Below are 12,181 nucleotides of genomic sequence, written 5' to 3'. Positions count from 1 at the left end.
CTTCAAGGTTGATGAACAGATAGTTTATATACAAGAAAATCCACATGTTTAATTGTCTTATGGGAAAATGCAGAATTTTTCCTAGCAATATAAGAAAAAAATAATAAACGGAGCTATCTTCTAGGCACCATTACTCATGGCTTCAACTAATGAAAATAAATTAAAAAGAAAAAGCCCAATGCTGGTAACCAAGAGAAATACGTATTCATATTACAGTGCTTTTCAGGGGCAATAAGAAACTATTGCAACAAGAACTATAAAATTGTTCATATCCTTTGTTCTAGTAACTCTGATAAGTCTCAAGAAAATATCCTCTAAAGAAAATAAAAGTTTTTTTTTTTTTTAATAACAACAATGTTCATATTGGCACTGTTTATAATTGCTTTAAAATTAGAGTTCTTAGTGTTAAGGGATTAACTAAATTCTCGGGGTTAAGGGATTAACAAAATAAGCCGTGTTATACTGACTTAGCTATAGCTTTTGAAACAATAAGCAGACTTCTGTGAGGGAGCGGGAGGGATAAACACAGTCCAGAATTACCTCCCGCCCCCTCAACCCCACAAGGAAGCCCTAGAAAAATGTAAAAATATAGGAAACAACTATTTCAGACATCAGGCACCAGGCTGATCCCTGAGAAAAAGGGGACCGTTGAGGTGCGGTCTCCCATGGCCAAGGCTCTCTGTCTGGAGGTAATTCCCACACTCAGTCCACCATTCCTTCTGAGTTGAGGAGCAGACTGGTGTTCTGAGAGGCCAGGGTGTCTAGGATTGGCAGAGTAGGGTAACCTGAGTGAGAAGAGCTACGGTAAGAAAGAGCTTCAGAAATGTGGATAGAGGTCCTTTGAAGACCAGTGAGTGCCTGCATAGGGTAAAACCCCATCAGATGAGGCCAGAACAACTTCTCGGGGAAGGACAATTGCTGGGGAACCCTATATCAAGTAACTCCCAGGGGTCACACAGTGCCAGGTATTATCTGAGTGGCCTTTAGCCAGAGTGAAAGATTTCATTGAATATTCAGGACACTAAGTAGGATCCTCAGAAAGGCCAGACCTTACCCATGGAGCTTAATTTTTCTAGAAAAAAAAGTCTTCTCTAGACCCCTCCTCAATGATTTTTTAAAAAATTCAAAAGTATCAATCTAATCCACAAGTAATATAACTGCTTGCTATAAAGCCCAATGTCTCTCTCTTCTTTAAAATATATTTTTATTGATTTCAGAGAGGAAGGGAGAGGAAAAGAGAGATAGACACATCAATGATGAGAGAGTCATTGATTGGCTGCCTCCTGCACACCCTACACCCGGGATGGAGCCCGCAACCCAGGCATGTCCCCTGACTGGGAATCGAACCATGACCTACTGGTTCATAGGTCGATGCTCAGTCACTGAGTCATGCCAGACGGGCCCAACATCTCTTAAAGCGCGGATGAGACCCTTTTTTCTGGGAAGGGCCATTTGGATATTTATAACATCATTCTCGGGCCATAAAAAATTATCAACTTAAAAATTAGCTGCTATATTTGGTCAAACATTTAATGAACTCACCCCTAATGTCTTGGCAGGGTCAGATAAAAAATGATTTCGTGGGCCTTATATGGCCCATGAGCCAGACGTTCCCACCCCTGTCTTAAAGGAATGCAAGCAATCAACAATGTAAAAAATACCAGCATCAAAATGATTGCTCTTTGAAAGATACTGTTAAGAAAATGAAAAGGCAAGCCACCGACGGGGAGAAAATATTTGCCAAACATCTCTGATAAAGGACTGCTATGCAAAATCTATAAAGAATTCTTATAACTCAATAATAAGACAAACCAATTTTTAAAATGGGCAAAAGATTTGAATAAACACTTCTCCAGAGAAGATATCTAAATGTGTGCATCAAATAATATTAAGTGATAAATACACTTAAAATGTGTCATTCATGTGTACACAATGGGAAGAATCAGAAATGAAGCAGAAGACAGTTGAGTTCAATATTCACTGAAGTATTTTGTTAAATCTTTATTGTTGAAAGTATTACAGATGTCCCCGTTTTACCCCCATTACCCCCTCCCAGCCTGCCCCCAACCCCCACCCCATCACCACAATATTGTCTGTGTCCATGGGTTATGCAGATCATTTTTAGAGCAGCGGTTCTCAACCTGTGGGTCGCGACCCCTTTGGCGGTCGAACGATCCTTTCACAGGGGTCTCCTGAGACCGTCCTGCATATCAGATATTTACATTACGATTCATAACAGTAGCAACATGACAGTTATGAAGTAGCAACGAAAATAATTTTATGGTTGGGTCACCACATGAGGAACTGTATATAAAGGGCCAGAAGGTTGAGAACCACTGCTTTAGAGTTTGCAAAATTTCAGAGATGGCTCACGGACTCTTGTCTGGCTGATAATTCCTAGCTCTGGGTTTATTTCTGTCAGGAGAATAAAAGCTGTCCTTTGTTGAAGGAGCAGAGGAACCAGGAGCAAGCCCTGATTCTGAAGAGATGACAAAGCACATGGACGTTGTTGGCTCTCCAAAGCACTCGAATGTCTTTTCAAGAAGGAATTGGCATTGGACTTCGCTGCAGACCCCCGCCTGTGGAATGAGAATAGCGCCCCAGAAGCCATCCCTGCTGGTTTGCCTGCGTTTGTCTGTCTCCATCACAGGTACGATGAGCATTCACTGCTTTCATTCCTTTGCAAGGCTGCTGGGATTCTGTGTCTGCCCGGGGGGCTGAAGCTGATGGATGCTGCCGTCACAGGGGGCCCGGCTTTGGGCTCAGTGCGGCCAGAACACTCAGAGGCGCTTGTCAAAACGGGAAGCTCAAGTGTAGGGACTGGCGTTGTGTTCGCTGTGTTACAGGAGAGGCACACAAAAGGCAGGTCCTCGCACCTCTGACCCAGGTTTCTGTCTGAAAATATGCATTGCCTGTGAGGGAAAGGCCTGGACCCGGTACTCATCAGTGTGTTCCTCAATAAGCTTTTTGAAACTGGTGTGATGCAGAAAGAGTGCGGGTTTGAACCCTGGCTCCCTCGTGTGCTAAACCTTACCGAGCCTCAGTTTCCCCATTTGTAAAACTGGGGCAGGACACGTTCCCAGCTCTTATCTGAAAGCCTGGGATCAGATGTGTTTTGGAACTCAGAAAATTTTTCAAATTTTAGAAGAATCATGCTGTGCAAATAGCTTGTATTACCCAATACTCCAGGAGGGTGTGGGGCTGTCGCCCTCAAGAACACACATGCGCGTTCTCTGCAGGAAAACGTAGGAGTTTCCACAGTAAGTGGGGTAAGTAAAAACTATCATTAGTCGCACGTCAGCGAAGGCCAGCTTTTGCTGCCAAGTGGGCCTGCTGCAAGTCTACGAAAAAGCCTTTGGTGTTCGGGTTTTCTAGATTTCAAAACTGCAGATGAGGGGACGTGGGACTGGGCTTTTGTGCAACGTAGAACAATACACCTTCTGGGTGGTCGCAGCCCCCGTGCCCATTACCGACAAGCAGGGTAAGAAAAATGCATCCCTTGCTTCGGGGTCAATGTCAAATGGCACCCTCACCCAGGTACCTTGGTGCCGCACACGCCGTCCAACCAGACCCAGCGGCTCTCATCATACTCATGTCTCAGGGCGGCTGGCAGAACAGGCAATGATGGACAATGGCCCCTCTCCCCTTTGGACTGTCTCTTGTGCATCAGACCAACGCTCCTCAGATGGGACCGTGCGTGTGACTCACCGGCTGCTTACACTCTAAGAGGGTTGGTGTAGGGCCTGAAACACTGCCTTTCTAGCAAGCGCCCAAGGCATATTCATGCCCCCGGTCCACGGACCACACTTTGAGCAGTGGGTTCTGGACCCACTGCTCCATCTCTCCTTGGACAGCCCTTCTGCATGAGCTTCCTTCTGCGTGGCCTTCCCGGAACCTGCTCCTGATAACCTGACCTTCATGATGGCCCCAGTCTCCAGCCATCGTTTCCAGGATGGGAACATGCCAGTCCTCCTCGCTGCCCCCTTTTCCTCTCCGTCACCCGCACATCCATTGGTTACTAAGAGCCGCAGAGTGTACCCTCTTAATACTTCTCGGTCAGGGTTTCCCAGCCTCCGCCTTTTTGAGCCAGACAAGTTTTTGTGGTAGAGATCTATCCACCAGGGGGCAAAATCACTCCCTGTTGAGAGCCACTACTCTAACCCAGGGACTTTCAACGGCAGGAGTTTTTAAAAGCCATGCAATACCTGACTATTTAGTCAGGGGCGCTGGCCTCTCTTCCCTTAGATTGCCAAATAAAAGAACACAACAAGAGCTGTCTGGTGTGAATGAATCAAAATTACACCTACTTTGTTTTTTGTCAGACGGGCAAAAATATTTTTCAGTGTGGTGCGGAATTTTATTAATTAGTTTATGTGTGCCGTGAGACAAAAGAGGTTGAAAATCGCTGCTCTAATCCCTCACCTTCTATTTCTCTAGCTTACTGACTTGGATCGCTTCTTTCCCAGGCAGAGTTTGGTGTTTCTTCCTCATGTACAGTTTGATTACCTGTTAATATTTCTGTGTTCTCTTGATTATGAGTCCTCAGAACCCCCATATTCTAGGCATCCTGCATGGGGTCTGAAACAGGCAGATGATTAACACATGCTTGAATGAATGAATGAATGAATGAATGAACACATCCCCCAGCAGCTGCAGGTTCCTAGACGGGTGGGGAAACCCAGCACTCAGCTCACAGGAGGTCTGCCCAGCGCCGGGTAACACCTGGCACATCTGCCGGGAGCCCAACCAAGCAGAGGGAGCTGTGGACCAGAGCCTGAGGGACATCCACAGCTGTCTCGGCCCCAGGATACACCCGGCTGCTGTCCAGCCTCTCCCTCTTCACCTGTTGATCTCTCGCCTCTCCACCCAGTTGGAAGGTCACGCATCCCTCTGCCGCTCACCCCAGGGCGCCCTGTGCAGCGCTGCGATGGGAGCAGCTGCTGGAACACAGTGTCTTCAGCCAACCGCCTTGGAAATTCGGTTTGGGGCTAATGTGTGACACCCAGGTTGGCCTGCTCTGTCCAGACTGTCAGAATACTCGGGGCTTATTCCCTTCAGCGGGCTCACAGCCTCGCCTGAGACCCCTAATTTAAACTTCACTTCTGCTATCTGGTTTTTATTTGAAGTTCAACCTTTCTGAATAGTTTTCCCAAATGTATTGATTATTAGTCTAGTTGTTTTGGCAAGATACTGTAATAGACAGCTGTGAAATATACATATGTCTGTCCTTGTTCCAGGCACAGAGCTCCCCAAACCCTTGTAATTCCCAAGTGATCAGAGTGCCAGGAACCTCTGCTGTTGTAATATTTGAGCTCTGCTGCTGACGCAGAGCTCCTCAATCCCTTGGGATTTCCCGGGTGATAGCAGTGTCTTCTGCTCTAATAAGGTGATTCTTGGTGGGCTCCTGGAGGGGGGCTGATCACCAGAAAGACCAATCCATGACTGGAAGCTTGGATTTCAGCCCTACCCCCATTACTTGGAGGGGAGAGGGGCCAGAAATGGAGTTAATGCTCGATCATGCCTAAGTGAGGAAACTCCAAAGAAATCCCCCAAGTGTGGTTCTGGAGAGCTTCCCGGCTGGTGGACACATGAAGGCTCTGGGATAGTGGAGGGCTGGGAAAGCACGGACAGTCGGTGCCCTTCCCACAGACCGCGCCCTGTGCCTCTCCTCCGTCTGGAAGCTCATCTGTATCCTTCCATCATATCCTTTTATGATAAGCTAGAGGCCCAGTGCACGAAATTCGTGGGCAACCTGTGGGTTGCAACCCCTTTGGCGGTTGAACGACCCTTTCACAGGGGTTGCCTAAGACCATCTTGCATATCAGATATTTACATTATGATTCATAACAGTAGCAACATGACAGTTATGAAGTAGCAATGAAAATAATTTTATGGTTGGGTCACAACATGAGGAACTGTATTTAAAGGGCCAGAAGGTTGAGAACCACTGCCTTTGGGGGTTGAACGACCGTTTCACAGGGGTCACCTAGGACCATCGGAAAACACATATGTAATTACATATTGTTTTTGTGATTAATCACTATGCTTTAATTATGTTCAATTTGTAACAATGAAATTGGGGGTCACCACAACATGAGGAACTGTATTAAAGGGTCAGGGCATTAGGAAGGTTGAGAGCCACTGCCCTAGAGGCTGCAGGCTGCTGGCCAGGGCCTCCCTTCCCCTGGCCTGCTACCACTGCTGGTGGGGCAGAGCCAACGCCCGCCATGTTCCTCGCCACCCCTGGTGGTCAGCACACGTCTAACTCCTGGTTGGTAGAACTGCCCATGGGGACAATTTACATATTAGCCTTTTATTATATAGAATAGTAAGAAAACTATTTTCTTGAGTTCTGTGAGCTGCTCTAGTGAATTCCTTGAACATGAGAAGGGGTTGTGGGAACCTCTGATTTATAGCCAACTGGTCAGAAGCACAGGTGATTTGTGATTGGCATCTGAATAGGCGGGAGGTCATCTTGTGGGACTGAGACCTTAACCTGTGGGCTCTGACGCTATCCCACTGTAAATGTCAGTGGAAGCAAGTCTGGATGAGAACATTCCCAGTTTCAGTTTACTCCCCTTTGAGTAAGACAAATCCTTTCGTCAGTGGCCAGCTTGTTGTGGGTACTCCTCCTCCCCCTCCCCCCCTTCCCCGGCACATCTGGTGCCAGAGTGCTGAGTGGGACAATGTGGTGTGAGAGGAAAGGAGAAACACAGGGAGGGAACTGAGCTTTCCTATTTCAACAGCACAGGCAGAAACTTAATTTAGTCCTTTAGTTTTCTGTGACTATTTTAGTCTGACTCTACCCTTTCATTCTTCCAGCTTCTTTTGTTTTATTCTCTTAATATCTTTCAGTTGTATTTAATCAATTTTGGCCACTTTGGCTAAAGTGTTAATCTCTCTCCATGTCTGTCTGTAGCACCATCATCCCCAGATGTATACGCCTGCCTCCGGGCTTGGCCTAAGTGATGCTGGCTCCCACGGGCTGGGGAGTCAACCAGACTTGGTGTGAGTCCTGGCTCTGCCATAGATGACAAAATCAGGGCAAGTTATTTCATGACTCGACTCTTCTGCTCCCTTTTACCTGTAAAAGGATACAAATACACCCAGCCGGTGTGGTTCAGTGGTTGAGCATCAACCGATGAACCAGGAAGCCACCATTCAATTCCTGGTCAGGGCACATGCCTAGGTTGTAGGCTCAATCCCCAGTGTGGGGCATGCAGGAGGCAGGTGATCAATGATTCTTTCCCATTATTGATGTTCCTATCTCTCCTTCCTTTTTCTTCCTTCTCTAAAATCAATAAAAATCCTATACAATAAAAGCCTAATATGCTAAGTGTCCAGTCGTCTGGTAGTCTGTTCAACCAATCAAAGCATAATATGCTAATGAAATGCTATGCTCAACCACTTGCTATGACGTGCACTGACCATTGGGGGAAGATGCTCAACACAGGAGCTGCACCCTGGTGGTCAGTGTGCTCCTACAGGGAATGCACCACTGAGCCAGAAGCCAGGCTCACAGCTGGTAGGTGCAGCAGCGGTGGCGGGAGCCTCTCCCACCTCTGCAGCAGCACTAAGGATGTCCAGCTAACCGCAGGCCTAAGCCATCAGTCAGACATCCCCCAAGGGTTCTGCAACTGCGAGAGGGCGCAGGCCAGGCTGAGGGACCCCCGCCCTGAGTACATGGATTTCATGCACCGGGCCTCTAGTATATATTTTAAAAAAGGGTACAACTATGTGGATGTTATGAGGAGTAAATGGAAAACATTTTATACATTACAAGGCACATTATAAACTACATGAGTTAATAAAAGTTAGCCACTTTTATGGCCAACTTTCTTTATGGAACGATATATTTTTGGAAAAGATCACATTAAAAGCAAACATCTCCCAGCCACCTCCAGCTGAGTTTGTGCTCATTGTACGCTCAGTGTACAGGTGTCGTTCCTGTAGTGAGAGGCCCTTCTTTCATTTCCTCTTTAGGCATTTGCCTTCATCTTTTTGCCAGTTTGGTTCCAGCACCAAGTTGTTTCTGGCATGATCTGTGGGGTGAAGGTCCAAGGCTGGATGCGCCACAGGAGATCGCCCTCCCCAGCTGGCTTGTCTAAACCAGCGTGAAATCCAAGGCCTTTGCTAGTCTCTCAGAATGAGATGCTCTCTCTCTTTTTTTTTTTTTTAAAAAGCAGATGAATACAAGTCTGTTTTTTTGGTCCAGTCTCTTATATTTCAAATTAAAGAGGTTTTGTAGGAATCTGGAACTGCATTTCCCTGGTAGATCATTTGGAAAGAGTGTGAACTCTGCTTCCCATCTTGGATCTGGGTGTGAGCTACTTGTTTCCTGCATCTGCCTTTAGCTTCTAATTTTTGTTTTTCCTAATTTCCTCTCTTCCATTGTAACCTCATCCCAATACTGTTGCCTTAACTCCCTCCTTAAAGCAGTTTTTACCTCCAGAGTACTAGTTGCTAAGGGGCCTTTTTGGTGCAAAGCCACAGAGCGAGCCACAGAGGAAGATTTGGGTAAATCATTAGAGCATGTACAAGCTTGGAAGGGCTTAGCGGTCATCTAACTTAGTGGTTCTCAAACTGTGTTCCTTAGAACTCTAGGGGTCCAGGGAAGTCCATAAGACCTTTACAGGGAAGAGGCCCCACTGGGCCTCACACTATTCAATCCCGACATCTCTGCTTCATTTGTTTTAGATATGAGTGTTCAGCACAAAACAATTTAAGGGGCTCATTTAAGAATAATTAAAATTTCTTTTCATTTTGCCAATGAGGACATTGAGGCCCTCAGATTGCCTCTAGATTATGAACAACTCCTTGGTGGTTGAACTGGGGTTGGCGATCTCAAAGGCTCTTCCACCCCCCCCCCCCTTTTCCTTTTTTGGTTGTTAATCCTCACCCAAAGATATTTTTTTCCCCATTGACTTTTAGGGAGAGTGGAAAGGAGGAGGAGAGACAGAAACATCGATGTCAGAGAGACACATCCATTGGTTGCCTCCCACATGTGCCGCATCTGGGGCTAGGGATTGAGCCTGCAACCTAGGTATGTGCCCTTGACCAGAATTGAACCTGTGGCCCTTCAGTCTGAGGGCCAATGCTGTAACCACTGAGAAAAATTGGCTAGGGCGCAAGGGTTCCTATTTATGTCAACTGTGGCATCATTCAGATGTTCCTGTTTTTCCTATGTCAGAGGAAGAGGCGGAGGTAGTATGTCTGTGAACAATTCTCGGCCAGCTACGTATTCGGAATCAACAGGCAACTTCCATCTACAGCTTGTTGTGATGTGGGGAGGAGGCTGGCGCTAGGAGAGGATTATGGAATGGGGAAAAGGCTGTTTGTTTTAGTCTCATGTCAGTTTTGCTAGAATGTCCCTTTTTTGTGTTACATTGGAAATGTCCGTCACTCTGGACCCAAGACGTCTGATAAGCTCTCTATAGTGAATGAACACAGACCAGTCTTCTACTTCTGGTAAGTCACCCAGGACCTCAGGGATCCAAATGGGAGAGCAGGCACATGGGTACCAGCTGTGCAAAGCTCAGAATTGTACCCCAGGAGGGATGTCCCTGGAATTCTGTTCTCCACCAAGCCCTCGAGTTTCTGCCCCTCACTTCATGTCTCAAATGCATTCTTGGCCAGTGGTTCCTGATCTTTCTGGATGTCATGACTTTTTGAGAAAATGTCTGAATTGACTTTGGGGGCTGACAGTGGAATTGCCAACATTTTACTTTCTACTATCAATGAACATCTACCATTATAAAAATGTTTTGAACACCAAAAATGTAGGAAAGACGTCACTTGAGAAAGGAAAGCTTTTCCCAAGAAAGGACACCCGGGCACCGTATGCTAATCATTCTGCCAGGTGCAATTTTTGTTCATTTGGTGGTGGATCAATAGTGACTCCGCCCTGGCAATGGTATAGGCCAGCGGTCGCCAACCTTTTGGACCTCATGGACCACCAGTGGTCCGCAGATCACCGGTTGGCGACCGCTAGTCTAGACCACAGGTTCCGTAGTTTCTATGGCGTCAGACAGCAGGCACCTGTGATACCATTGAAATACCAACTGGTTAGCTGGCCACTGACAAGAGGCCATTTGTCTTACCCTAGGGGGAGTAAACTAAAATTGGGGATGTTCTTGAGACAGGGGCAGGGAATGACAAAGTTCTATCCACTGACTACATTAAAAAGGAAGTGCATTTTCCATTAACTTCAGAGAACTAAGCTCCATGTCTAGACATTTCCCAACCTTATGAGACCAGAGCAAGGGCAGCGATGACACCAGGCATGGGTGGGAGCCAGGCCACTGGTGATGAGAACCATGTCTGGTAGGGCTGAAATATGAAATATACTTTTTAACCCAATAGTTTCATGTTAAAATGTTTAGGTAATACATTTAAAGAAAGTAGACTACAATACAACAGAGAAACAACTTTGAGTGATTTCTTCTTTAGCAAAATGTAAATCAATAAATCGTTTTTATCAATGAAGCTAAGAAACGTCCATCCATGGAGCAGAAAGAAGCTATATGAGAGCGGGGCATCAGAAAAGGAACGGATTTAGAATTGGGCAATTGGGGATTGAAAGGCAGGATATCTGGACGGTGGGACAGTCATTTAGAGAGGCATGTCGTTTAGGGACCAAAGCATGGGATTCTGAAGGTGCATCGACCCAGGTTCCTATACTGGCTCTGTCACCAACACCCCTTAACCTTTTGGAGTCTCCGTTTCCTTATTATTATTATTTTTAACTAGAGGCCCAGTGCATGGAATCATGCACATTGAAAGGAAATTAATTAGAAGGTGGCTGGTGGGGCGGGACTGGGCGAGACAGGCCAGACACGCCCTGGAGCCAACCTCCCACAGTCCCTCCCCGGCCAGCTGCACCTGGGGTGGTGCTGGGACTCAAAGGGCATCTGCGGAGTGATTGGGGTCCCTCTGGCAGGTGGGGTCCCTCAGCCTGGCCTGCGGGGATCAGGCCGAAACTGGCAGTCCAACATTTCCTGAGGGGTTCCAGAGTGCGAGAGGGCACTCTGCAAAGTTGCTGTTGCTTGGCAGCTCTTGCATTGAGCGTCTGCCCCCTGGTGGTCAGTGTGTGTCATACCTACTGGCTGATTGGCTGGTGGGCCAGTCGCTTAGCCTTTTATATATATAGATTGTTTATGGATTTTTAGACAGGAAAGGAGAAACATCGATAGAAGAGTGCAACATTGATTGGCTACCTCCTATATGCCCCCTACTGGGGATCAAGCCTGCAATTCAGCCATGTGCCCTGACCGGGAATCGAACTGGTAACCTCCTAGTGCATGGGATGACATCCAACCAAATGAGCCACACTGGCCTGGGCTGTCTCCTTATTTTTCACATGGCTGGTAGGACTACGTGGTCGTAGTGGGTCTTCTATCACATAGTCTGCAAAGAGTTTATAGACAAAACAGAATGAAGAAAGCTCTCCTTCGTGCACTAAACAGGAAGGGTCTGGATCGATGGTGGTCTTTGCCTTGGCCAAGACGCCGATGGGGTCCGCATCTCGGGCTTTCTCCATTCTCTGCTGTACACCAGCAGGAGCCCCCACATGCTAAGGAACACAGCCCACCCCACCCCAACAGTCTTCTGTCCGTGAGCCATGAACAAACCATACACAGAGAGAAGCTTCGTTTTTTCTTCAATTTAATTGAAGTTACTTAGAAAAATAATCAGGCTTGAATGGCTTTTCCTGGAGGAAGGTTCAGGAACATTTCACGCTTTTGTTGGCAAAGTGGGATTCAGCTTTCTTGAACAGTACAGTAAGATACAGGGAGAGGTTTCTACAACAAGCCCTCTACTGCATACAAATATGTAAAAAAAAAAAATCACACTCCACAGAGATGTTAAATTATATGTCCATATGCCATACTGAGCATGCTCCTAAGACAATAGTACGGGCAGCCCCTTCCGTACCTGACAGAGTAGCAGACTGCAAAGCGCCTGTTAATGGCCAACAGGCAAGCTGGCTGTAGAAGGTCCTGCTGCCTGTTCATAGGGTCTAGTTGGTGGTGATGGGAAAAGGCCGGGGGAAATGCTGGTTGTAGGAACGTGGGGGAGCGCTGAGGTCAGTCCTGCTGACATAGGAGTGGGCAAGGGAAGGATTCTGCTCCCCGGGTCTGCACAGATTGTGTGTGCGCGTGAGTGTGCGCGTGGGGAAGGA

Source organism: Myotis myotis, unplaced genomic scaffold (genome assembly GCF_014108235.1).
Source record: "Myotis myotis isolate mMyoMyo1 unplaced genomic scaffold, mMyoMyo1.p scaffold_m19_p_3, whole genome shotgun sequence".
Classification (NCBI taxonomy): domain Eukaryota; kingdom Metazoa; phylum Chordata; class Mammalia; order Chiroptera; family Vespertilionidae; genus Myotis; species Myotis myotis.
This window is presented reverse-complemented; position numbering follows the sequence as displayed.